Here is a 25967-nt window from a genome sequence, read left to right as displayed (position 1 = left end):
CAAATGTGGACTACATTGGCAAATACTGTAGTACTATCCTACACTCTATCAAGAAAAATGAGAGACAAAGAGAAACAGTTCTTTGCTACCAAGGAACAAACTTTATTTGAAGCAGCAATAGGTGTTGCTGACTGAAAAAAAAATTCACAACTTGAGAATTGTGAGTTAAGTTTTACATGGGACAAAATGAAGACTATAGCCCAAGAGGCTGCATTTCAGATAGCTCTGAGAAGCTATCTGTTCAAGAGGCAACGGGAAAGGTGAGTCTATATGTGATTTTGGGGAAGAGCAAATACATGCAATCAAGCACATATTTTTTTCAAAAGATCTCTCACAAGGAGAAGATCTCAGCATGAAACATGTTAGTTCTTTTCTAGACATTAGTTCAGTTCCGTCACTCAGTCATGTCTGACTCTTTGTGACCCCATGGACTGCAGCACGCCAGGCCTCCCTGCCCATTACCAACTTCCTTAGTTTACCCAAACTCATGTCCATTGTGTCAGTGATGCCATCCAGCCATCTTATCCTCTGTCCTCTCCTTCTCCTCCTGCCATCAATCTTTCCCAGCAGCAGGGTCTTTTCGAATGAGTCAGCTCTTCGCATCAGGTGGCCAAAGTATTGGAGTTTCAGCTTCAACATCAGTCCTTCAATGAACACCCAGGACTGATCTCCTTTAGGATGGACAGATTTAATCTCCTTGCAGTCCAAGGGACTCTCAAGAGTCTTCTGTAACATCACAGTTCAAAAACATCAATTCTTCAGCACTCAGCTTTCTTTACAGTCCAATTCTCACATCCATACATGACTACAGGAAAAATCATAGCCTTGACTAGACTGACCTTTGTTGGCAAAGTAATGTCTCTGCTTTTTAATATGCTATCTAGGTTGGTCATAACTTTCCTTCCAAAAAGTAAGTGTCTTTTAATTTCATGGCTGCAGTCAACATCTGCAGTGATTTTGGAGCCCCCAAAAATAAAGTCTGTGACTGTTTCCACTGTTTCCCTATCTATTTGCCATAAAGTAATGGGACCAGATGCCATGATCTTAGTTTTCTGAATGCTGAGCTTTAAGCCAAGTTTTTCACTCTCCTCTTTCACTTTCATCAAGAGGCTCTTTAGTTCTTCTTCACTTTCTGCCATAAGGGTGGTGTCATCTGCATATCTGAGGTTATTGATATTTCTCCCAGTAATCTTGATTGCAGCTTGCACTCCATCCAGCCCAGCCTTTCTCATGATGTACTCTGCATATAAGTTAAATAAGCAGGGTGACAATATACAGCCTTGACGTACTCCTTTTACTGATTTGGAACCAGTCTGTTGTTCCATGTCCATTCTAACTGTTGCTTCCTGACCTGCATACAGGTTTCTCAAGAGACAGATCAGATAGTCTGCTATTCTCATCTCTTTCAGAATTTTCCACAGTTTATTGTGATCCACACAGTCAAAGACTTTGGCATAGTCAATAAAGCAGAAATAGATGTTTTTCTGGAACTCTCTTGCTTTTTAGATGATCCAACGGATGTTGGCTATTTGATCTCTGGTTCCTCTACCTTTTCTAAATCCAGCTTGAACATCTGGAGGTTCATGGTTCATGTATTACTGAAGCCTGGTTTGGAGAATTTTGAGCATTATTTTACTAGTGTGTGAGATGAGTGCAATTGTGCGGTAGTTTGAGCATTCTTTGGCATTGCCTTTCTTTGGGATTGAAATGAAAACTGACCTTTTCCAGTCCTGTGGCCACTGCTGAGTTTTACAAATTTGCTGGCATATTGAGTGCAGCACTTTCACAGCATCATCTTTCAGGATTTGAAATAGCTGAACTGGAATTCCATCACCTCCACTAGCTCTGTTTATAGTGATGCTTTCTAAGGCCCACTTGACTTCACATTCTAGGATGCCTGGCTCTATGTGAGTGATCACACCATCCTGATTATCTGGGTCGTGAAGATCTTTTTTGTATAGTTTTTCTGTGTATTCTTGCCACCTGTTCTTAACATCTTCTGCTTCTGTTAGGTCCATACCATTTCTGTTCTTTACTGAGCCTATCTTTGCATGAAATATTCCCTTGGTATCTCTAATTTTCTTGAAGAGATCTCCAGTCTTTTCCATTCTATTGTTTTCCTCTATTTCTTTGCATTGATCGCTGAGGAAGGCTTTCTTATCTCTCTTTGCTATTCTTTGGAACTCTCCATTCAATTGAGTATGTCTTTCCTTTTCTCTTTTTCTTTTTGCTTCTCTTCTTTTCACAGCTGTTTGTAAGGCCTCCTCACACAGCCATTTTTTTACATCTCTTTTTCTTGTGGATGATCTTGCTCTCTGTCTCCTGTACAATGTCGCGAACCTCCATCCATAGTTCATCAGGCACTCTGTCTATCAAATCTAGTCCCTTAAATTTATTTCTCACTTCTTCTATATAATCATAAGCAATTTGATTTAGGTCATACCTGAATGGTCTAGTGGTTTTCCCTACTTTCTTCAATTTAAGTGTAAATTTAGCAATAAGGAGTTCATGATCTGTGCCACAGTCACCTCCTGGTCTTGTTTTTGCTGACGCTATAGAACTTCTCCATCTTTGGCTGCAAATAATGTAATCAATCTGATTTCAGTGTTGACCATCTGATGATGTCCATGTGTAGAGTCTTCTCTTGTGTTGTTGGAAGAGGGTGTTTGCTATGACCAGTGCGTTCTCTTGGCAAAACTCTATTAGCGTTTGCCCTGCTTCATTCTGTACTCCAAGGCCAAGTTTGCCTGATACTTCAGGTGTTTCTTGACTTCCTACTTTTTCATTCCAGTGCCCTATAATGAAAAGAACATCTTTTTGGGGTGTTTGTTCTAAAAGGTCTTATAGGTCTTCACAGAACCATTCAACTTCAGTTTCTTCAGCAGTACTGGTCGGGGCATAGACTTGGATTACCGTGATATTAAATGGTTTTCCTTGGAAAGGAACAGAGATCATTCTGTCGTTTTTAAGATTGCATCCAAGTACCGCATTTTGGACTCTTTTGTTGACCATGATGGATAATCCATTTCTTCCAAGGGATTCCTGCCCACAGTAGTAGGTATAAAGGTCATCTGAGTTAAATTCACCCATTCCAGTCCATTTGAGTTTGCTGATTCCTAGAATGTTGACTTTCACTCTTGCCATCTCCTGTTTGACCACTTCCAATTTGCTTTGATTCATTGATCTATCATCCCAGATACCTATGCAATATTGCCCTTTACAGCATTGGACCTTACTTCTATCACCAGTCACATCCACAACTAGGTGCTGTTTTTGCTTTGGCTCCATCCCTTCATTCTTTCTGGAGTTATTTCTCCACTGATCTCCAGTAGCATATTGGACACCTACCGACCTGGGGAGTTCATCTTTCTTTGTCCTGTCTTTTTGCCTTTCATACTGTTTCTAGACATGACAAGATACAAAACTTGGGCTCATAAAACCTCATAAAAATATTCTTCCAGCTTATCCCAGAACACAGAGTGCCTTATTCCTGATTTCTACCTAGAACTCCTTTCAGGGGGTGTTGAAGGTCAGTGGTCATAGCAGATTCTGATGTAACCTTTGGAAATGTAAATGGCAAGTGCCAACCTTTATTGGGCTTCCCAGGTGGCTCAGCAGTAAAGAATCTGCCTGCCAGTGCAGGAGACAGGGGTTCTATCCCTGGGGGTGGGAAAATCCCCTGGAGGAGGAAATGGCGACTTGCTTCAGTATTCTTGTCTGGGAAATCCCATGGACAGAGGAGCCTGGAGGCTACAGTCCAGGGGATCGCAAAAGTCTCAGACATGTCTTGGAGATTAAACAACAACATTTAGTAGGCACTGTCAAGGTACATTTAAGTGCCTTAAGTACAGCTGCAAGAAAACATGTTCCAGAACCTCTTAGAATACTTCAGAACATACGTATGTATACCTAAGTTATGTGGGAATAAAAACAAGGGTGTTCATCTAAGTCAGAGCCTAAATACAGAGCCTTTTTCTTTTTGAAGTCTACTAGGATGAGGCCTGAAGGAAGTTTAGGATATAAGTGGACTAATGTAAGTCTAGCATAGAATCTTCCCCTTGGAGTGTTGAATAACATTTAAATGGGTGCAAAATTGGGAATTACACTGAACAAGCTTCCCTGGTGGCTCAGACGGTAAAGAATCCACCTGCAATGCGGGAGACCTGGGTTTGATTCCTGGGCTGAGAAGATCCCATGGAGGAGGACATGGCAACCCACTCCAGTGTTTTGCCTGGAGAATCCCCATGGACAATGGGATCGCAAAGCGTAGGACACAACTGAGCAACTAAGCACAGCACAGCACATACTGAACAAAGGATAAGAATAGGGTCTTATGCATCCAGGTAACAATTTATGTTTCATGTATAGAGAGACTCACAGACTTAGAAAACTAACTTATGGCTGCTGGCGGGGAAGGGAAAGGGACTTTTAGAGACTTTTGGAAGGTCATGTACACACTGCTATATACACAGTATATGCATGCATGCTAAGTCACTTTAGTCATGTCTGACATTTTGTAACCCTGTGACTGTAGGGACTGTAGCTGGTCTGGCTTCTCTGTCCATGGGATATTCCAGGCAAGAGTGGGTTGCATGCCCTCCTCTAGGAGATGTTCTTGACCCAGGGAATGAAGCCAGGTCTCTTATGATGTCTCCTACATTGGCAAGCAGATTCTTTACCACTAGCGCCACCTGGGAAGTCCACACAGTGCATGTGTGTGTATATATATATGTATACATATGTATATATACACATGTATATGCATATATATAAATGGAGAAGGAAATGGCAACCCACTCCAGTATTCTTGCATGGAAAAATCTCATGGACAGAGGAGCCTGGCAGGCTACAGTCCATGGGGTCCAAAGAGTCAGGCACAACTAAGCAAGGAGTATATATATGTGTGTATATATATACTGTGTCTTATTGGTGAGTGGCAATATATAAAGCTCTGGCTAGTTTCAAACCATGATGGATTTTGAATACAACGCTGATGATTTTCATGCTGATCCTTCTATAAGGAAACATGATTATGAAAATAATGATCTTTTAAAATTAGTTCTACAGTCCCATGGAGGTTGAATTTTACATGGTACAGCTGGAAGCAGAGATTAGTGAGGACTGTGACAACAGCTCCTGGTTATGGTCATAAAACATCACCCAAAGTGTTCTTTGGTTGGACCATTGTAAAGATTTTACTCATCAAACCAAAAAACATGATATAAGCAGTCTGTTATTAGCCTAAAATGTTCAGCGTCCTGATTATAGTTTCTTGCGAATTAACAACAAGTTATTGCATTTTTATCTTTAAAATGAATTTTTCCCCTTTTTTCTCTTTTTTCATTTTGAATGAATGAAGCTATAGTTCTTACTACTTCTTCAGAGTTCAATAAAAGAGCTTAGTCAAGAGAACATTCCCTAGATTTCTTTCTTTTTTAAAAAAATATTTGAAATAGGTTTTTGTTTGTCTGTTTGTTTTCATTGGAGGCTAATTACTTTACAATATTGTAGTGGTTTTTGCCATACATTGACATGTATAAGCCATGGGTGTACATGTGACCCCATCCTGAACCCCACTCCCACCTCTCTCCCCATCCCATTCCTCAGGGTCATCCCAGTGCACCAGCCCTGAGCACCCTGTCTCATGTATTGAACCTGGACTGGTCTGTTTCACATATGATAAGATACATGTTTCAATGCTATTCTTTCAAATCATCCCACCCTCTCCTTCTCCCACAGAGTCCAAAAGACTGTTCTATACATCTGTGTCTCTTTCTCTGTCTCACATATAGGGTCATTGTTACCATCTTTTTATATTCCATATATATGCATTAGGATATTGTATTGGTGTTTTTCTTTCTGATTTACTTCACTCTGTATAATAGGCTCCAGCTTCATCTACCTCATTAGAACTGATTCAATGTATTCTTTTTAATGGCTGAGTAATATTCCATTGTGTATATGTACCAAAGCTTCCTTATCCATTCGTCTGCTGATGGACATCTAGGTTGCTTCCATGTACTGGCTATTATAAACAGTGCTGCAGTGAACATTGGGCTACATGTGTCTGGTTTCCTCGATGTGCATGTCCAGCAGTTTTATTTCCAGTTTTTTTAGGAATCTCCACATTGTTTTCCGTAGTGGCTGTACTAGTTTGCATTCCCACCAACAGTGTAAGAGGGTTCCCTTTTCTCCATACCCTCTCCAGCATTTATTGTTTGTAGACTTTTGGATAGCAGCCATTCTGACTGGTGTGAGATGGTACCTCATTGTGGTTTTGATTTGCATTTCTCTGATAATGAGTGATGTTGAGCATCTTTTCATGTGTTTGTTAGCCATCTGTATGTCTTCTTTGGAGAAATGTCTGTTTAGTTCTTAGTCTCTTTAGTTCATTTTTTAATTGGGTCATTTATTTTTCTGGAATTGAGCTGTAGGAGCTGCTTGTATATTTTTGAGATTAATTCTTTGCGAGTCCCTAGATTTCATTAGCTTTTCTGTGGTTTTTCAAGAGCTCTGTCTCCTCTTGAAACACTTAATGGTCTTTGTGTAAGGTTTTCTCACAGAATAACTTACTTAATAATCTAATCCTAGAATGAGGGAAATCAAGAATTTCAGTAGTCTGAATAGTGAGAATACATAAAACGTCTACTTAACTGAAATCATTGCTAGCTCTTTTCTAGTTAAATTTCCTGACTTCTGAGTAGATATTAAGTGTTCAAAACCTGTTTTTTTATGATGTAAATTTTCAAGCCTGACTTCACATAGAAAATCAGAAGAGTCAAAACCATACCAAATAGATAAATATATGAATCTTTCATGTTTTAATTGTATACTAGAGGTCTTAATGGAGACTCTATTCTCTGACATCCTAAGTACTAAATGTCTTCCAACTCAAATACTGCACATCTACTATTAGATGGTGAATATAAATGCTGATTTGCAAGATTATTGAATACATTTTTGTCATAAAATTAATTAGGGACATCATAAGTATTCAAGTCAGTCCACAACTTGTATACCCTCAGACCTGTTCTTTATTCTTCCCATGTTTTGCTAAGTGTGCCAGGTGAGATGACCCTGGCAGCTGTCTCTCAGATTACTTCATCAGCTGCTGTCACCTGTTTTCACTGATGGCAGGTGTTCTCAGAGACAGACACAAAAGGGCAAAGCTGGAGCATTCATTCTCTAACCACTATGTCTCAGACTACCTATGGCAGTATGCTGTCTTCTGTACTATATGAAAACCTCCTGTAGTAATTCTAGCTTTTGCTGAGTGACTCCATCCCCTGAGATCCAGTGCACGCATGCTAAGTTGCTTCAGTCATGACTGACTCTTTGCGACCTGATGGAACATAGCCCACCAGGATCTCTGTCCATGGGATTCTCCAGGCAAGAATACTGGAGTGGGTTGCCTTACCCTCCTCCAGAGGATCTGCTCTGGGGATTCTAATAACCAGTGGCCTTCTGTAGTTGCAAATCTCTGTCTGAGTCAATGTATCTTATTAGGTGCCCAGCTTTTCCATCAACTGTGTAACCAAATCTCTGTATTAAATTGTCTCTTTTGTACACTTGGAATGCTCCATGCTTTCTTAGTTAAACAATGAACCCCAGTACATTTGCCTATTTACAATTGCCTATTTACCCACAAAATATATAAAATCAATCTTTTTGGAGAGAATGCCAACAGTAGGGAGTTATATAAAGAAAAATACAAAATCTCCTTTATTCATTCCCTCTGGACAATTCCTTTCTTCATTCATAGGTACTATCTACACATCATCATTTTTTTAATTTTTTTTTTTTTCTTTTTTCAATCTTTGGTCTACCTCAGTGCATGTGGAACCTTCCCTGACCAGGGATGGAACTCATGCTCTCTGCAGTGGTAGCAAAGCCTTAACCACTGGACCCCCATGGAAGCCTCCATTTGTGTATTCTTGTGGCAGGTTTTTATACACTTATATTCATTTATAGTTTTCAATATACTTCATTTCTGCAAATTTGTGTATATATATTTACATCAAGGCTGCTTATTTAACTTATATGCAGAGTACATGAGAAATGCTGGGCTGGAAGAAGCACAAGCTGGAATCAAGATTGCTAGGAGAAATATCAATAACCTCAGATATGCAGATGACACCACCCTTATGGCAGAAAATGAAGAAGAACTAAAGAGCTGCTTGATGAAAGTGAAAAAGGAGAGTGAAAAAGTTGGCTTAAAGCTCAACGTTCAGAAAACTAAGATCATGGCATCTGGTCACATCACTTCATGGGAAATAGATGGGGAAAGAGTGGAAACAGTGTCAGACTTTATTTTTTGGTGCTCCAAAATCACTACTGCTGGTGATTGCAGCCATGAAATTAAAAGATGCTTACTCCTTAGAAGGAAGATTGTGACCAACCTAGATAGCATATTTAAAAGCAGAGACATTACTTTGCCAACGAAGATCCATCTAGTCAAGACTATGGTTTTTCCAGTGGTCATGTATGGATGTGAGAGTTGGACTGTGAAGAAAGCTGAGCACAGAAGAATTGATGCTTTTGAACTGTGGTGTTGGAGAAGACTCTTGAGAGTCCCTTGGACTGCAGGGAGATCCAACCAGTCCATCCTAAAGGAGATCAGTCCTGGGTGTTCATTGGAAGGATTGATGTTGAAGCTGAAACTCCAATACTTTGGCCACCTCATGCGAAGAGTTGACTCGTTGGAAAAGACCCTGATGCTGGGAAAGATTGGGGGCTGAAGGAGAAAGGGACGACAGAGGATGAGATGGTTGGATGGCATCACTGACTTGATGCACATGGGTTTGGGTAAACTCCAGGAGTTGGTGATGGACAGGGAGGCCTGGCGTGCTGCGATTCATGGGGTTGCAAAGAGTCGGACATGACTGAGCAACTGAACTGAACTGATTTACACACATTACTTTCAATATTGTTTTTAATTACTTAAAAATGTCTTCAAGTTTCTTTTAAATCTAATTTTTTTTGAATTACTAAATTGTGACTTATAATACATGTACTGCAATTTATGTGTCACCTTAAATTTATATGCTTAATACACAAATTTCCATTAAAATTGTATGTATTATACGACATCCTTAGAAATGAGTGAGTCTATTAAATTTTTCAATGTTTACCAAATGGAAACTCTGTTATTTTTTAATACAGTGTTATACTTGTGTTTCTATTGTGCTAAAATTTGTATTCCTTGAAAAAATATGATGATAGACAAATGCTATAGATAAATACCATTTATTGTTCAAAGACTGTTAATACTGGATATACCAAAGACATATCAAAATAGCAATTCAGTTAGTAGTGAACTTATTCTGGAAGTCCTTTGTCACTAATTATTCCAATGACAAATAAATTCAGACTTAATTTTTCTCCCAGTGGATAGTATTGGCATTTCTATGATTGTCCACTTATAATCTATTCCCTTTTTACCTTTGACAACCATAATCCATTTTAATTAAATTCTCTAAATACTTGTTGTTGTTGTTCAGTCACTCAGACATGTATGAGTTTTTGTGACCTCATGGAATGCAGCATGCCAGGTTTCCCTGTCCTTCCCTATCTCTTGGAGCTTGCTCAAACTCATGTCCATTGAGTCAGTGATGCCATCCAACCATCTTGTCCTCTGTAGTCCCCTTCTCCTACTGCCTTCAATCTTTCCCAGAATCAGGGTCTTTTCTAATGAGTCATCTTTTCACATCAGGTGGCTAAATTATTGGAGCTTCAGCTTCAGCATCAGTCCTTCTAATAAATATCCAGGATTGGTTTCCTTTGGGATTGACTGGTTTATCTCCTTGCAGTCCAAGAGACTCTCAACAGTCTTCTCCAACACCACAGTTCAAAAGGATTAATTCTTTGGTGTTCAGCCTTCTTTATAGTCCACCTCTCAAATCTATACATGACTACTGGAAAAACCATAGCATTGACTATACAGACTTTGTCATTAAAGTAATGTCTCTGCTTTTTAATATGCTATCTAGGTTGGTCAAAGCTTTTCTTTCAAGGAGCAAGCATCTTTTAATTTCATGGCTGCAGTCACCATCTGTAGTGATTTTGGAGCCCAAGAAAATAAAGTCTCTCACTGTTGCCATTGTTTCCCTATCTATTTGCCATGAAGTATTTAAAATTCTCTAAATACTAGAAAATCAAAAATCTTTTTCATATGATCACTGATTGTTTCTTTTTATCACATCTGTTTCTAATTCATATTTTGGTTTGTTTTCCATTCTATTATTTGAAATACACATGCTTGTATATATTTATAAATAAGATGCTCAATCTACCGCACAATTGCACTCTTCTCACATGATAGCAAAGTAATGCTCAAAATTCTCCAAGCCATACTTGAACAGTATGTGAATTTTGAACTTCCAGATGTTCAAGCTGGATTTAGAAAAGGCAGAGGAGCCAGAGATCAAATTGTAAACATCTGTTGGATTGTTGAAAAAACAAGAGAGTTCCAGAAAAACATTTACTTCTGCTTTATTGACTATGCCAAAGCCTTTGACTGTGTGGATCACAACAAATTGTGGACAGTTCTAAAAGAGATGGGAGTACCAGACCACCTGACCCACCTCCTGAGATATATGTATGTAGGTCAAGAAGCAACAGTTAGAACTAGACATGGAACAACTGACTGATTCCAAATAGGGAAAAGAGTGCATCAAGGCTGTATATTGTCACTGCTTATTTAACCTATATGCAGAGTACATCATGAGAAAGGCTGGGCTGGATGAAGCACAAGCTGGAATCAAGATTGCCAGGAGAAATATCAATAACCTCAGATATGCAGGTGAAACCACCGTTATGGCAGAAAGCAAAGAAGAACTAAAGAGCCTCTTGATGAAAGTGAAAGAGGAGACTGAAAAAGTTGGCTTAAAACTCAACATTCAGAAAACTAAGATCATGTCATCTGGTCCCATCACTTCATGGCCAATAGATGGGGAAACAATGGAAACAGTGACAGACTTTATTTTGGGGGGCTCCAAAATCACTGCAGATGGTGACTAATGAAATTAAAAGACGAAAAGAAGAAAGAAGAAAAGTAATGACAAACCCAGTTAGCATATTAAAAAGCAGAGACATTACTTTGCCAACAAAGGTCTGTCTAGTCAAAGCTGTGATTTTTCTAGTAGTCATGTATGGATGTGAGAGTTGGACTATAAAGAAAGCCGAGCACAGAAGAATTGATGCCTTTGAACTGTGGTATTGGAGAAGACTCTTGATAGTCCCTTGGACTGCAAGAAGATCCAACCAGTCCATCCTAAAGGAAGTCAGTCCTGAATATTCATTGGAAGGATGGATGCTGAAGCTGAAACTCCAATACTTTGGCCACCTGATGCGAAGAACTGACTCATTTGAAAAAAAACCCTGATGCTGGGAAAGATTGAAGGCAGGATAATGGGATGACAGAGGATGAGATGGTTGGATGGCATCACCCACTCATTGGACATGAATTTGAGTAAGCTCTGGCAGTTGGTGATGGACGGAGAAGCCTGGTGTGCTGCAGTCCAAGGGGTTGCAAAAAGTCAGACACGACTGAGCAACTGAACTGAACTGAACTGATAAATAGGTTAGTTAAATAACCATTCTCCACATTAACTTATTGTAGAATTTTCATCGTTGGTATTCTCTAGATAAATAGCCATATGATTTTCAAGTGGGAAAATTTTCCATCTATTTCCCAAATGTGTACGTTCTACTAACTTGTATCATTTTATTTACAAGGATTTTTAATAAAATAGTTCAGTCTTGCAATGATGGAAGTTGACTTTCTCCAGTTCCAGACATCGGTTGAAATTTTCTTTTTTATTGTCAGTACAATAAATGGTCCTTTTATCTTTCCTCTATTAATGTTTTCATATATTCTTTCCTGTAGATATTTTCTTGCAAGTCTAATTCTTTTTTGTCCAATAACAGAAATATATGTTATAGTGAGTATTTTTATATAGATTTGAAAACATTTTATTCCTTTAATTTCCTCATGCTATGCAATTTAATAAAGTTCTTAAAGTCAAAGCTTCTTTGTACTTTTGTTATGGACCATGGTTGATGTGTTAATTTTCAACTATGTTTATTAATGAGCTTGGCCAATATTTTTTCTTTATTCCTTTTCACTCTTACTGCTTCTTTCCCTTCTCTTCCCTTTGTCTCTATCTCTCATTCTATCGATTTTGTCAGGCTTTTAAAAATACCACAATCACTCTGTAAAGTGTCCTTTTAGAATAATAGAGGGTCCTAATCAGCTTTTGCTGGGCTTTATTATTAGTTATGTAACGTGATATTTAGCTGACTCCTGAGTATGACGGGGGGCTTCCCTGGTGGCTCAGTGGCAAAGAATGTCTTCCAACGCAGGAGACACAGCTTCAGGCCCTGGTTCTGGGAGATCCCCTGGAGAAGGGAATCACAATCCAGTTCAGTATTCTTGCCTGGGAAATCCCATTGACAGAGGAGCTTGGTGTGCTACAGTCCATAGAGTTGCAAGAGTCAGACACGACTTAGCAACTGAACAATAATGAGTATGATAGGATTTACAGCCTAACCTCAGGAACCTGGTATGTTTCATATGGATTGCATTAATTTTCTATTGCTGGCATAACAAATTACTATAAACTGATTGTTTAAAAAATACTTCTTTTTTAAAATTAATTATATTGGTGTATAGTTCTTTTACAATGTTGTATTAGTTTCTACTGTACAGCAAAGTGAATCAATTGTACCCACATATCCCCTCCTTTTTGGACTTCCTTCCCATTTAGGTCACCACAGAACATTAAGTAGTGTTCCTTGTGTCCTCATTAGTTACCTGTTTTATACGTAGTATTGATAGTATATGGGCTTCCCAGGTGGTGCTAGTGGTAAAGAACCCGCCTGCCAATTGAAGAGATGTAAGAGACACAGGTTTAATCCCTGGGTTGGGAAGATGCCCTGGAGAAATAAATGGCAACCCACTCCAGTATTCTTGCCTGGAGAATCCCATTGACAGAGGAACCTGGAGGGCTACGGTCCATGGGGTCACAAAGAGTCAGACACAACTGAAGTGACTTTGCAGTATACAGTATTGATAGTGTATATTTGTCAATCCCAGTCTTCCAATTCATCCCACTCCCCTCCTTCCCCCCTTGGTGTCCATACATTTGGTATCTACCTCTGTGTCTCTATTTATGTTTTCTAAGTAAAGGGTGTGTTTTTTCTGAAGGCTTTTAGGGAACGTCTGATCATTTTTATGTCCCAACTTCTCCAGGCTGCCTGCCTTCCCTGGCCCACACCTCTCTATTATTTTCAAAGTCAACAGTGGTTGGTATTATTTTCTCATGTACTATCACTCTAATATGAACTTTTCTGCCTCCCTCTTCCACATATAGAACTTGTGATTTCTTTGCACCCGTCTATATAACCCAGGATAATCTTCCTGTTTTAAAAGTCATTTAAATAGAAACTACTTTTATCTGATATCTTCATTTACCTTTGCATTGTAGAATACAATATATCCACAGGCTTCAGAGATTAGACAATAAATATCTTTAAGAGGCCATTATTTAGCCTAACACAAGGATATTTGACTATACTTAATTTTTTTTTCTTTTCTATTTTTTTTAAGCCAAATAATTGACATTTCACCAGGAACACATGCATTTAGTTTAAGTTTTCAAATGCAGGATATTAATTTGTACACAGTGTTCTCTTTTAATTACTGTATTTGATCTATTACATATCTAGAATTATGACTCTTTTCATTTTTAATTTGTTATTTATTTCATTAATTATTCAGAAGAAATAAAAATTTTCAAATTATAATTACATTTTTTATAGGTCTTTACAGCTTTTAGTCATATCAACAATTATTTTTTGGTAGGTTTTAAAATATTTATTTTGCTGTAAAATATTTCATCATGTTTTTCTTTTTTCTTGTGCTTATTTGGCTCTTCCCTTTTCACTTTTTTTGTGTGAAAATTTAGTTTTAATATTCTTTATTTTATAATAAGGTAACACTAAAGTTTTCTTTGAACACTTCTTCTTCAGCTATATCCCAAAGTTTTTGTTGTATGCTATTTTTTCACTCACTTTTAGATATTAAATATTTATTTTATTTTAATTTTTAATCCCCAAATTATTGAGATCAGTGCTTTAAAAATATCACCAGTGAATAAATAATTTTTAGCAATTGTTTATTTTACTTTTAAATTTTAAATATGATGATTAGATGTAGGGTGTTGTATTTTCTGATCTATTGCTCTAAACTCCCCATGAGTTTCTATCTTTGCCGCTTACTTCCAGTCTTTTTTTTTTCTTTTGACAAATTACTCAGTAGCACTGTTTAATGTAAGCCAGACACATGTCACTATTCTCGACTCTCTCAAACACTCATATATTTTTTTATAAAATATATATATATATTTTTATAAACAAAAAAATATACATATTTATAAATCCTCGCAGCTAATAACTTCTTTTATCCTCTTAGTCCTAATCCTATTTTTTCTTCTGAAGGTAGATAACTGAGCAGACTACCATTTACTGTTACCTCCCCAATCTCTCATGTTGAATTCATCAAGAATTTTTTGTTACAAGTGATAATTTTTTTTTCTAATCTATCAATAAATATTTACTTATACATCAATTGTCATATATTACATAAGTATAAATAGTATACATTACGTTATTTATACTTATACAGTATTAGTTGTGTATGATATTGGTTATTTTGACCACTGCTCTTTCTTCTTTTTTAAAATTTATTTTATATTGAAATATAGTTGTTTTACAATGTTGTGTTAGCTTCATGTATATAGCAAAGTGATTTAACTATACACGTGCTTATATCTATACTTTTGGTTTCTTTCCCATATAGGTTTATTTGGTACTTCTTCTTTCAGAATCTTTCTTCTCTCCTCTAGTATTTTATTAAAAAGAAATTTGCCTTCTGGATTAATCGTCCATGTCTTCTAACTTTCTAACACATTAAAAAAAAATCTGTCTTTGAAATTTTCTTCTCTTGGTATACTAATTTTTCAACTGAGTTTTATTATTTCCAACTGACTTTTCAGTTTTATGTGGATTTTATTTAAGCAGCAATGCTCCACTTATTTATAATTCTTTTTTTCTGATTGCTTTATTTTATAATCTTCATCATTGTTTTATGGATGCAATAATCTCAACTTTCTCTTACTTAATATGTAGATTTTTTTTTTTTTAATAAGGCTATTCTTTGGATCTTTTTCTCATCTTCTCAAAGTTTGGCTTGTTTATTTGTTTTTCTTTTGTGCCATTTCTTTTCCTAACCTAGTTTCTGACTCTTAATGATTGTTTTAGATTGCTGAAATAAATTTCTTTAAGAGAAAAGTTGGAGCAAGGCTCTTTATAAAAAGTCAGGGGTAGGTTTTAATGTTATTCTTTACGATCCATTGGTTTGAAGGGGAAACAAAGATTAGAACACTCTCTAACTGCCAAAATATTGGGTAACTTTCTCTAGCATTAAGACTTAAATACATTTCTTTCACTAATAAACCTGTTCTCACTCCCCCACACACACACTTCCCCACTCCTCTCAGCCTGTTCATATCTTATTCAAACTCTGTTGTTATTTTCATTGGTCTGTGTGTGAACTGAAACTAACCTTGAATAAGGAGTTCACTTCGTTTAGAGTACACCTTTTAATTTTTAGATTGCCATTTGGAATTAATGTTTGAGATAGGAAGATTAGAATTTAATTACCCTTATAACTGACTCCTCAATACTCATCCTCATTTTTTGTATTTTTCCACTATACTCAGTGTACTTTCTTTTTCATTAGTTTTCTATCACGCATATTTTGGCCTACGGTTTTTCTCTTGCTAACCTGATATTGGCAGTTTTACATCTTCTCTATATTTACTTATATGTTTAGAGGGCCTTGTTACAATGGAATTGTAAATTAACTATATCGTTTGTTTCCATGAATGCATATAAATGTGTATGTGTTTGTAAAATACATATACACTCACACACAGAGCCATTATAAGAGACTTCATAAGAAGGGTAAAGGTTAAATGTACATGCTCAGGCTACCCAGTCAGTCCATTCTTTTCTACATTTCAGAATTTTTACCTAAGTGTGCCAGGATATGTATTGAACAATCAAAATGTTTGATTATGCAATAAAACAAGGATATTTCTATTTCACTTTAAAAAAGTATACTCATGTCACATATACTCTGTCTTTAATAGAATATTTCAGGAAAACAACTGGATTTTTGAAAAGACTGGGTGTTCTATCTCCACCTCTGTAGCAAGAAGTTTGTGACTTTGACAACCTATTCTGATTCAATCCCAAGAGAGATATGTAACATGTATCCTTTCATCTTTTTGCATTATCCTGTTATCATCAGAGTGAAAAACAAAAATATAGGCCATGGCATCTGATTTCTATAAGTTCTATGAAATACAATCATATCCCATTGCCTATGTCTTAGAATCCTTTAAAGAGGTATTCCTTATTAGTTACAAGGATGAAAAAACCTCATCTATTTGTTCCTTTGATCAATACTTACTGAGCACCTACTATATAAAATTCGTAGGTATTGAGGTGATATTTGTGGTAAGAAGCAACAGATAAAAATTTCTATGCTACAGAATTACATTCTAGTAAAATGTGTCACAATATAAGCAATTGTTTTCTTTTAATTCACAATAGAGATAATAGTAAAAGCCTGAAATTAAAAAACAAATCTCTAATTAATACATAGGCAATAATTCCACAATTACAATATTCCTTGGAAATAATGTAGAATAATAATATAAATATTTTGTATTGATATTTGAAAATCTGTTCAAAATTAAGGAATTAGAAAAGGGTTAAACATTTTTCTTATATATTAAGGATTTAATATAGCTTTTACGTATAAATTTATAGCAGTTCTTTTATTCTTGTCTTTCAAATTCACAGCTCAGTAAAATGGCAATTCAAAAACGTGTAATTTTAAGATATGCCAATCATTCTAAAATAAGATTCTAGTTCAGAAAAAGGGCTTTTTAAGATGAAGGCTGGGTCAACATTCTGCGAGAATTTCTAGCTGAAAAATGAAAATGTCAATCAACCATCATATGCTTCCAAATACCTGGGTACTTGACACTATACAGACAAAGCTTATGTGTGAGGAACTGAACTTTTATATTTATATCTTTCACCAGTATATCTCAAAGCAATGCCATCAGAGAACTCTCAGCTCAGATTATTTTCATCAAGATTATAACAACAAAAAAAAAAGGAGTAGTTTAAAACACCTTACCAAGAGGTCCCAGGTTATGACAGAAAATCCCCAGGGAGTTACAGAACAGTTACTTCTCAACACTTCGTCATTCTCCCTTCAAAATCCAATGGAAAAAAAGAAAAAATTACAAAAAGTCATATTTATTTTGGAAGCTTGATTGTCAAACTATTTTACTATCCTCAGAACATGGTACACAATGACCTGATTGCCTTCAAGTTACTCTTTCTATGCATATCAATTTAAACTAAATTCAGAAAAAAAAAAATTCAAGGAATTTACCTTTCAACCTAAAAGTGAATTATATATATATTATTTATATGTAATGTATGCTGGATGAAGCACAAGCTGGAATCAAGAATGCTGGGAGAAATATCAAAAACCTCAGATACGCAGATGACACTACCCTTATGCCAGAAGGAGAAGAAGAAATAAAGAGCCTCTTAATGAAAGTGAAAGAGGAGAGTGAAAAAGTTGGCTTAAAACTCAACATTCAGAAAACTAAGACCATGGCATCTGGTCCCATGACTTCATGGCAAATAGATGGGGAAACAGTGGAAACAGTGACAGACTATTTTGGAGGGCTCCAAAATCACTCCAGATGGTGACTCAGCCATGAAATTAAAAGACACTTGCTGTTGGAAGAAAAGCTATGACCAATCTATACAGCATATTAAAGAGCAGAGACATTACTTTGCCAGCAAAGGTCCATCTAGTCAAAGCTATGGTTTTTCCAGTAGTCATGTATGGATGTGAGAGTTGGAGTATAAAGAAAGCTGAGTGTGGAAGAATTGATGCTTTTGAGCTGTGGTCTTGGAGAATACTCTTGAGAGTCCCCTGGACTGTAAAGAGATTCACCCAGTCAATCCTAAAGGAAATCATTCCTGAATATTATTCATTGGAATGACTGATGCTGAAGCTGAAACTCCAATACTTTGGCCACCTGATGAGAAGAAACTCATTGGAAAAAACCTTGATGTTGAGAAAGATTGAAGGCAGGAGGAGAAGGGGATGACAGAGTGTGAGATGGTTGGATGGCATCACCCACTCAATGGACAAGAGTTTAAGTAAGCTCCAGTACTTGGTGATGGACAGTGAAGCCTGGCGTGCTGTAGTCCATGGGGTTGCAAAGAGTTGGACATGACTGAGCAACTGAACTGAACTGAGTGTATGTATGTATTATTTCAGTTCAGTTCAGTCGCTCCATTGTGTTTGACTCTTTGTTGACCCTATGGTCTGCAGCACGCCAGTTGTCCCTGTCCTTCTCCAACTCCCGGAGCCTGCTCAAACTCATATATATTTGTATACTCATATCAGTTCAGTTCAGTTCAGTCACTCAGTTTTGTCCGACTCGCATGCTCACAAATAATTTATGTAATAAATTTAATCATATAGATGAAATTTGGGTAGAGGTGCAGCAAGTACGAACAGGTAACTATCAGGCATACTGCAAATGACTATCTTTTTTCTTCTTGACATTGTCTTAATTTGGAGGATTTTAATGAAAATATTTCATCTTTTAACAGCTTGTTATGGGTAGTATATATGATTTCATCTAAATCTTACATAAGGCTCAAATGTCAGATAGGATAGTTCTGATGAATAAAACTTAGAGTTGCACTGCCATAAATAATCTATTTCTCTTAGAGCACTTATCTTCAAATTATCTTTTGGAAAGTCCAGCCACAAGGGAAGTCCATTTATATAATATTGTCATCCAGTAAAGTATACATGTCTCTAAGAGGTATTTATACTCCCGTTACCTTAGTTTTTTTAACCTATTTATTTTTGGTTGTGCTGGGTCTTCCTTGCTATGTGTGGGCTTTCTCTAGTTGAGGGGAGCAGAGGTTACTCTCTGCCACAGTGCTCAGGCTTCTCATTGTGGTAGCTTCTCTTATTGCAGAGGATCTAGGTGAAAAGGCTTCAGTAGTTGTAGCACGCTGGCTCGGTAGTTGCAGATTGTGGGCTCTAGGGCCTGTGAGCTTTAGTAGTTGTGGTACATGGGCTCATTAGTTGTGGCTCGCAGGCTGTAGAGCGTGCACTCTCAATAGATGTGATGCACAGGTTTAGTTGCTCTGTGTCATATGGAATCTTCCTGGACCAGGAATTGAACCTGTGTACACTGCATTGGATGGCAGATTCTTAAATATTGTACCACCAGAGTAGTCCATTCCCACTTCCTTTAAATGTACTCAATTGAGGCATGGCATGAGTTAGTCACAGAGTAAAATAGAAGATGCCCCAATCTACTGAAACTCTACTTGGCTCCAACACACATACAGAAGTAGAGGTCATCCCCTTGGTTATTAAAAATGTTGTCATTTGTTCCCTGGGGAAATTTAAACCTGACTAAATGCATCTCATGATTGGTAAAATGCCAATCTGTAGTCTAAATCCTTATTTCCCTATTCCTCACATTTCCACTCTCACTAAATAACATAGGACTGGAAACCTTCCACACACAACCATTAACACATTGAGAAAAAAATTTTCCTTCTTTTTCCCATTCTCTAGACATTATAGTAATAAACTGCTGTGTCAGAAGAGTTCTTGAGTTTGTTCTTTTATGAAAATTTTTAATCTTCTTTATCTTGCAATTTATTCTGTTTATATACCCTTCAATTCAGTTCAGTTCAGTCGCTCAGTTGTGTCCGACTCTTTGTGACCCCATGAATCTCAGCACGCCAGGCCTCCCTGTCCATCACCAACTCCCAGAGTTTACCCAAACCCATGTCCATCAGGTCGGTGATGCCATCCAGCCATCTCATCCTCTGTCGTCCCCTTCTCCTCCGGCCCTCAATCCTTCTCAGCATCAAGGTCTTTTCCAATGAGTCAACTCTTCGCATGAGGTGGCCAAAGTATTGGAGTTTCAGCTTCAACATCAGTCCTTTCAATGAACACCCAGGACTGATCTCCTTTAGGATGGACTGGTTGGATCTCCCTGCAGTCCAAGGGACTCTCAAGAGTCTTCTCCAACACCACAGTTCAAAAGCATCAATTCTTCGGCACTCAGCTTTCTTCACAGTCCAACTCTCATATCCATACACGACTACTGGAAAAACCAAAGCCTTGACTAGATGGACCTTTGTTGGCAAAGTAATGTCTCTGCTTTTTAATATGCTATCTAGGTTGGTCATAACTTTCCTTCCAAGGAGTAAATGTCTTTTAATTTCATGGCTGCAATCACCATCAGCAGTGTTTTTGGAGCCCCCCAAAATAAAGTCTGACACTGCTTCCACTGGTTCCCCATCTATTTGCCATGAAGTGATGTGACCAGATGCCATGATGTTAGTTTTCTGAATGTTGAACTTTAAGCCAACTTTTTCACCCTCCTCTCTCACCTTCATCAAGTGATATATATGCCCTTGGGAGAGTTTAAGAAATATTTCTTTATTATTCCTTAAATTAAATTGATTCTGGAGTTCTGTTTCGGTGATTATATTTATTCTGTACAGTTTTTCACACTGAGTTCCCTAATATAAAGTGTTTATAGGATTTCCACTCTAGCATATCCAATTTTCTGAGCCTTTTGATCACTACATACACTATCTGTCATAGTGGCTAGGGCATTTCTGGTTTCCACTTGTTAGTGCTATTTCCAAGTGTCTTTTCCAGAGTGGAAAATCCTATAAAGTGGAAGAGGGAGCCCCCAAAAACCTTTATCCAATATATCCAATTTCATGTTTAAGCCCCTTGATCTAGAAGTCTTGGAATGCATTTTTATAATACACTCCCAATTGTTGTTTGTACATAATGGCTAATTCTGTAGGTCATTTAGTACACAGTCTTCTTCCTTCTTTCAACGTCCAGCATTTATTTGACACCATAATGTTGTTTTAATAATGTAATGGCCAAAAAGTTGTTGGGAGCAAATTAAGAGATGCTTCTAATCATCTACCAGTATGGGGGTAGCATTGGCCTTCAGATGAGAGGAAAGGACACTATTAAAGGCCATGGGAACTCAAGATTTTTCAATACATCATCCCAGCTCTTCCTAAGTTCAAATTTTAGAGTTTGCTTCAATATGGATCAGTCTTTATTTGGGGTGACATACCTGCTGGGATTAAAAATTCAAGCTTCTCTAGAATTGCACTGTAATTCTGATTATAACCTGGGACTGGTCTTGGGGTTTTTCTGCCTTCCCATCACAGGAGGTGAAAATCTCCTTATACTCTGCCAGGATTCATTTCTGGTTTTCACATGTAACATTTAATTGCCAATTTATTACCATCAATCCTTTATTAGTAGTAATTTTTTCTAGAGTATTCATTGTTCTCATTAACATCCTTCCAGCTACATGGCTTTATAATTTGCTTTATCTGTTAATCATAAATATCTAAAGCATTGCTTCTCAGTGCATTTCCCTTTAAATCGTAGACAACATAGGACAGGAGAAAATTTGATAAGACAGACATAATGTTTTTTATTTGAGAACTGTGTGATTGGTATAGCTATGCTTGGGACTTGCCAGGTGGCTGAGTGGTAAAGAATTTGTCTGCCAATGCAGGAGGCACAAGAGACTTGGGTTCAATCCCTGGGTTGGGAAGATCCCCTGGAGGAGGAATTGGCAACCCACTTCAGTATTCTTGCCTGAAAATTCCCATGGGCAGAGGAGACTGATGGGCTGCAATATATGGGGTTGCAAAGGGTCAGATAAGACTGAGCATACAACATAGCTTTGCTTATGGGCTTCCCTGGTGACTCAGTGGTGAAGAATCTGCCTGCCAATGCAGGAGGCATGGGAGACATGGGTTTGATCCCTGGATTGAGAAGATGCCCTTGAGAAGGAAATGGCAACTTACTCCAGTTTTCTTGCCTGGGAAATCCCATGGACATAGGAGCCTGGTGGGCTACAGTCTATGAGGTCACAAAAGAGTCAGACATAACTCCGAAAACTAACAACATCAACAATAATGGTGGTGGTGGTGCTTTAATCTCTAAGTCATGTCTGACCCTTGCGATCTTATGGACTGTAGCTTGCCAAGATCATCTGTCCATGAGATTTTCCAGGGAAGAATACTAATAACTACGCTTATCTCAATTCTGCAGAACCAAGTTTTTTTTGTTTTTGTTTTGTTTTTTTTTTTGAGGAAGAAACCTGGAACTAAGATTTTTGTTCTTACCTAAAATGCATTAAGCCCTCACATATCCTCAGTAGCCTGGTAATCAATGTGATTAGGTGAATGTGTATTCCCTTACATCACTGTTAAGTTTTACTTCAAAGGAAACCTTTTAAAAACTTTTCAATATGAACATTTTCATACGCAAAAATCTACTGAGGCCAGGTATTCATTTAGCTAAATTATTCTTACTATCATTGAATTAAATGGGATTGAAAAATGGAGGTAACACAACAAACTGGACACTAAACCAGTTAATTATTTGTATTATCCTAGAAAATTATTTTCAAAATTTTCTAATTATTTAAACTCAAGTTAAATTGTAAATGTGGGAGATATTTGTCACTAGCTGTTTTCTGTCTAACTATATGAATTGTCCCTACCCCTTGAATGATTCCACATCCTGAGATTCCTATATTTTGGTGCATGGAATGATACTATTAATTTATTCTTAGTGACAAAAAAGAAGTGGTAACCTTTTGTATTTTTTTGTTTATTTTTTCAAAACAAAAATTTAATAAGGAACAAATTAGGACCCAACAGTAACTAAAAACAAACAAAGATACTCTATTTATTGGTTAGCTATCATTATACAAGGACTTCCCTTGTGGCTCAGCTGGTGAAGAATCTGCCTGCAATGCAGGAGACCTGAGTTCAATCTGTAGGTTGGAAAGATCCCCCAGAGAAGGGAAGGTTACCCAATCTAGTATTCTGGCCTGGAGAATTCCATGGACTGTATAGTCCCTGGGATCGCAAAGAGTAGGACACGACTGAGTGACTTTCACTTTCACTATCATTATACAAAAATGGCTGAGTTATCATTATACAAAAATGATACTTGAACCTCAATGACATATAACAGTATAGAATTACATTTTTTTATTCTAACAGGCCTCAGGTCAATTGGGACAGATCTGCCTTGAACTGTAGCTCTATGAACCAAGGAGAATGTTTCTGTCTCACACATCTCCTCTTCTCTAAGTCTGGTGAACTTTCAGGGAAAAAGGTGGAGAACTAGAAACAATATGTATAGTATATTACCTTATTGATATTTTGAGATATGAGCTGCACACACAAATTACAATTACTTTTAAAGACATTTGAGAAAGTCAAAAGAGTAAAAGCTAATTTTATTTATTTATTAACTTAACAATATTTACTCAATGCTTTTATGTCATGTGTCAGGCATTGTGCTCAATCCCCGAAATGCAAAGTTGAGTAAAGGAGACGCATTTTCTTCCTTTGGGAAGCATATATTATGGTGAGTACAAGAATGAATATTCAAGCTAAAATCCTTGATTCTCATTTGGCAAATCTTTTTTATCTGTGGGTAAATTTAAATTTGTGTAAATTTACATAAGTAAATTTTCATTCTGTCTATGAAAAATATTTAAAAATTTTAATTCTTTATTTTTAATTCAAATTTATTGCTATAAAACCCAGAATTAATCTTATCCTATCCCTCACTTGCTTATTATTTTGAGCAATTCACTTACTGTACCCTAGTCATTTTTTGTATATGTAATGTAAGTGTGATTGATTGGTAATCTTGATTCATCCAGCTAGAAATATTCTCTCATTCCTCTTGGTTTCCACTCATAAATTAACCTTTGAAATTTCTGCCCTTACCTTCTTCTCTGCTTCTTTCATCAGCATCAGATTAAAAGAAAGGCAGAGCAGTAATAAGATTTCCTATTTGTTTTGGTCAATGATCTTTAAACCTCCTCTGTTTATCACCTCCTCTGTTTATCACCAGTTTATTTGTCTGTTTAAGTTTACCTCTACTGAAATTCCATAATGCTCTGTTAATCTCTTCAGTAGAATTTTTCCTGCTCTGCAGAGGTAGATTGAAGATGGCTGCAAATTCTTTCATGCTCCCCACATTAGGCCATGGAGTTTACTTCCCTTTCTCTCACATCTAGACTGGCCTGATGACTGCCTAACCAATAGAATACAGTAGAAGGAATGATATGCCTTTTTTGGTAACTCTTTAGGAAGACTTGCAAAATCTGCTACTTCCTTTTTGGAAAGCTATGTTTTGTGATACTACCTCTCAGAACCTACCTTCCATGCCCTGAGAAACACAAGCCACATGCAGAAGCCATAATGAGAGCCCCAGATAAGATCAAGGCCAACAGGCCTGGCTCTGTACTCAGTTGACTGCTAGCAGGAAATGGCAGTCACATGAATGAGTTATCTTGGTTGTCCAGCTTGTCAAATGTTCAGCTGACAGTAGCTTCAGTTGCTATCTAATTTCAACTACGTGAAGAATACTGTTATCTAATCCAAGCTCCTACTGCTTACCATGTGACAGGCCAATAAATTGAGAGACAAGTTGTTAGGGCAAGGAAGAGTGACTTTATTCAGAAAGCCTGAAGACTGAGAGGATAGTAGATTCGTGTCCCAAAGTTACAATATTGCCTAAGTTACAATTCAGGCATCTTTTATACTAAAATAGGAGGGAGTAAAGTCAATCATTTCCTGGTTCTAGTCGGTTTTTGGAGGAAATGTGTTAATTTTTTCCTTCCTGCAGTCATTCACAAGTGGGCCTGGTCAGGACCTTTTCTGTGAGCTAAACAAAGGTATTTTAGCTTAATGTTCCCTCCCTGGGAGGCAGAGTTCCCAGAGATGGGCCATTATGTATAATTTAAGCCTGTAGCAACGTCCCTTTAATGACTAACTTGTAATAGAATACAAGCTTCTTCCCTTTTACACTCCCAAGTCAATCTTATCAACCCCCAGAAATGTGAGAGATAATAGTAATTTGTTGTTGTAAGCTCTTACATTTTGGAGGTGTTTTATTATGTAATAATGCATAACGGAAACAAGCATATTTGCAACTACTTGTTTTCATGGGTGCCTTCTCTAGGCCCCACATTGAATTTTCCAGTCATAATTTTGTATTATTTCCTCTGAGGAATTTTCTTCCAATTGCATAAGCTTCAATCAGATCCCTGGAATGTGCTGGCTCTCCTTTGGTTTCTGTAAACTTTCTTCTTGGTTCTGTTACCTCTCTTGAATAAAAGTATACATTCAAACACAGTTATTTTACTTTAGCTAGTGACCTCTAAGATACTTACTGTTAGTTCAAGTTAGCTCTCTTTAGAGAAAATATGGCCCCCATATGATTGTGAGCAGCTTAAAAAATGTATGCATGTTATCTAGCACATGGTCTTGTTTGTAGGTTACAGTATATATTCAGTAAACATTTACTTTTCTGCTCTCAGCTTTGTCTTCAATGTTATTCCTATTGATGATGGCCTTGCAGAGTGGCACTGATGACTGCTATTGACCCCTGCCCCATCTGTGCCCCACAGTGGGTACAGGTCACTGAGAACATAAAATCTTCACTTGGTGATAGTTCTCAGAGCTCATTAGGCTGAAGTCTTCTAAGCACCAGAATCTGATTACTGTGTACAAAACTAAATCTCTGGTGGTTGTTTTTAAAAGGTATTGCTTACAACAATTGTGTGTTTAATTAACACAATTTATATCAAGTCACACAGACACTTTTACATACTCTCACACTGTAGCATATTTACCCAAAATAGACAACCTAATTACTTAAGAAAATTGGCTGTTCCTGCAGCACT

The sequence above is a fragment of the Giraffa tippelskirchi genome, chromosome 3 (assembly GCF_054371585.1).
Source record: "Giraffa tippelskirchi isolate mGirTip1 chromosome 3, T2T-mGirTip1v1.2.pri, whole genome shotgun sequence".
NCBI lineage: Eukaryota > Metazoa > Chordata > Mammalia > Artiodactyla > Giraffidae > Giraffa > Giraffa tippelskirchi.
The sequence above is the reverse complement of the archived record's forward strand: the minus strand, read 5'-3'. Positions refer to the sequence as shown.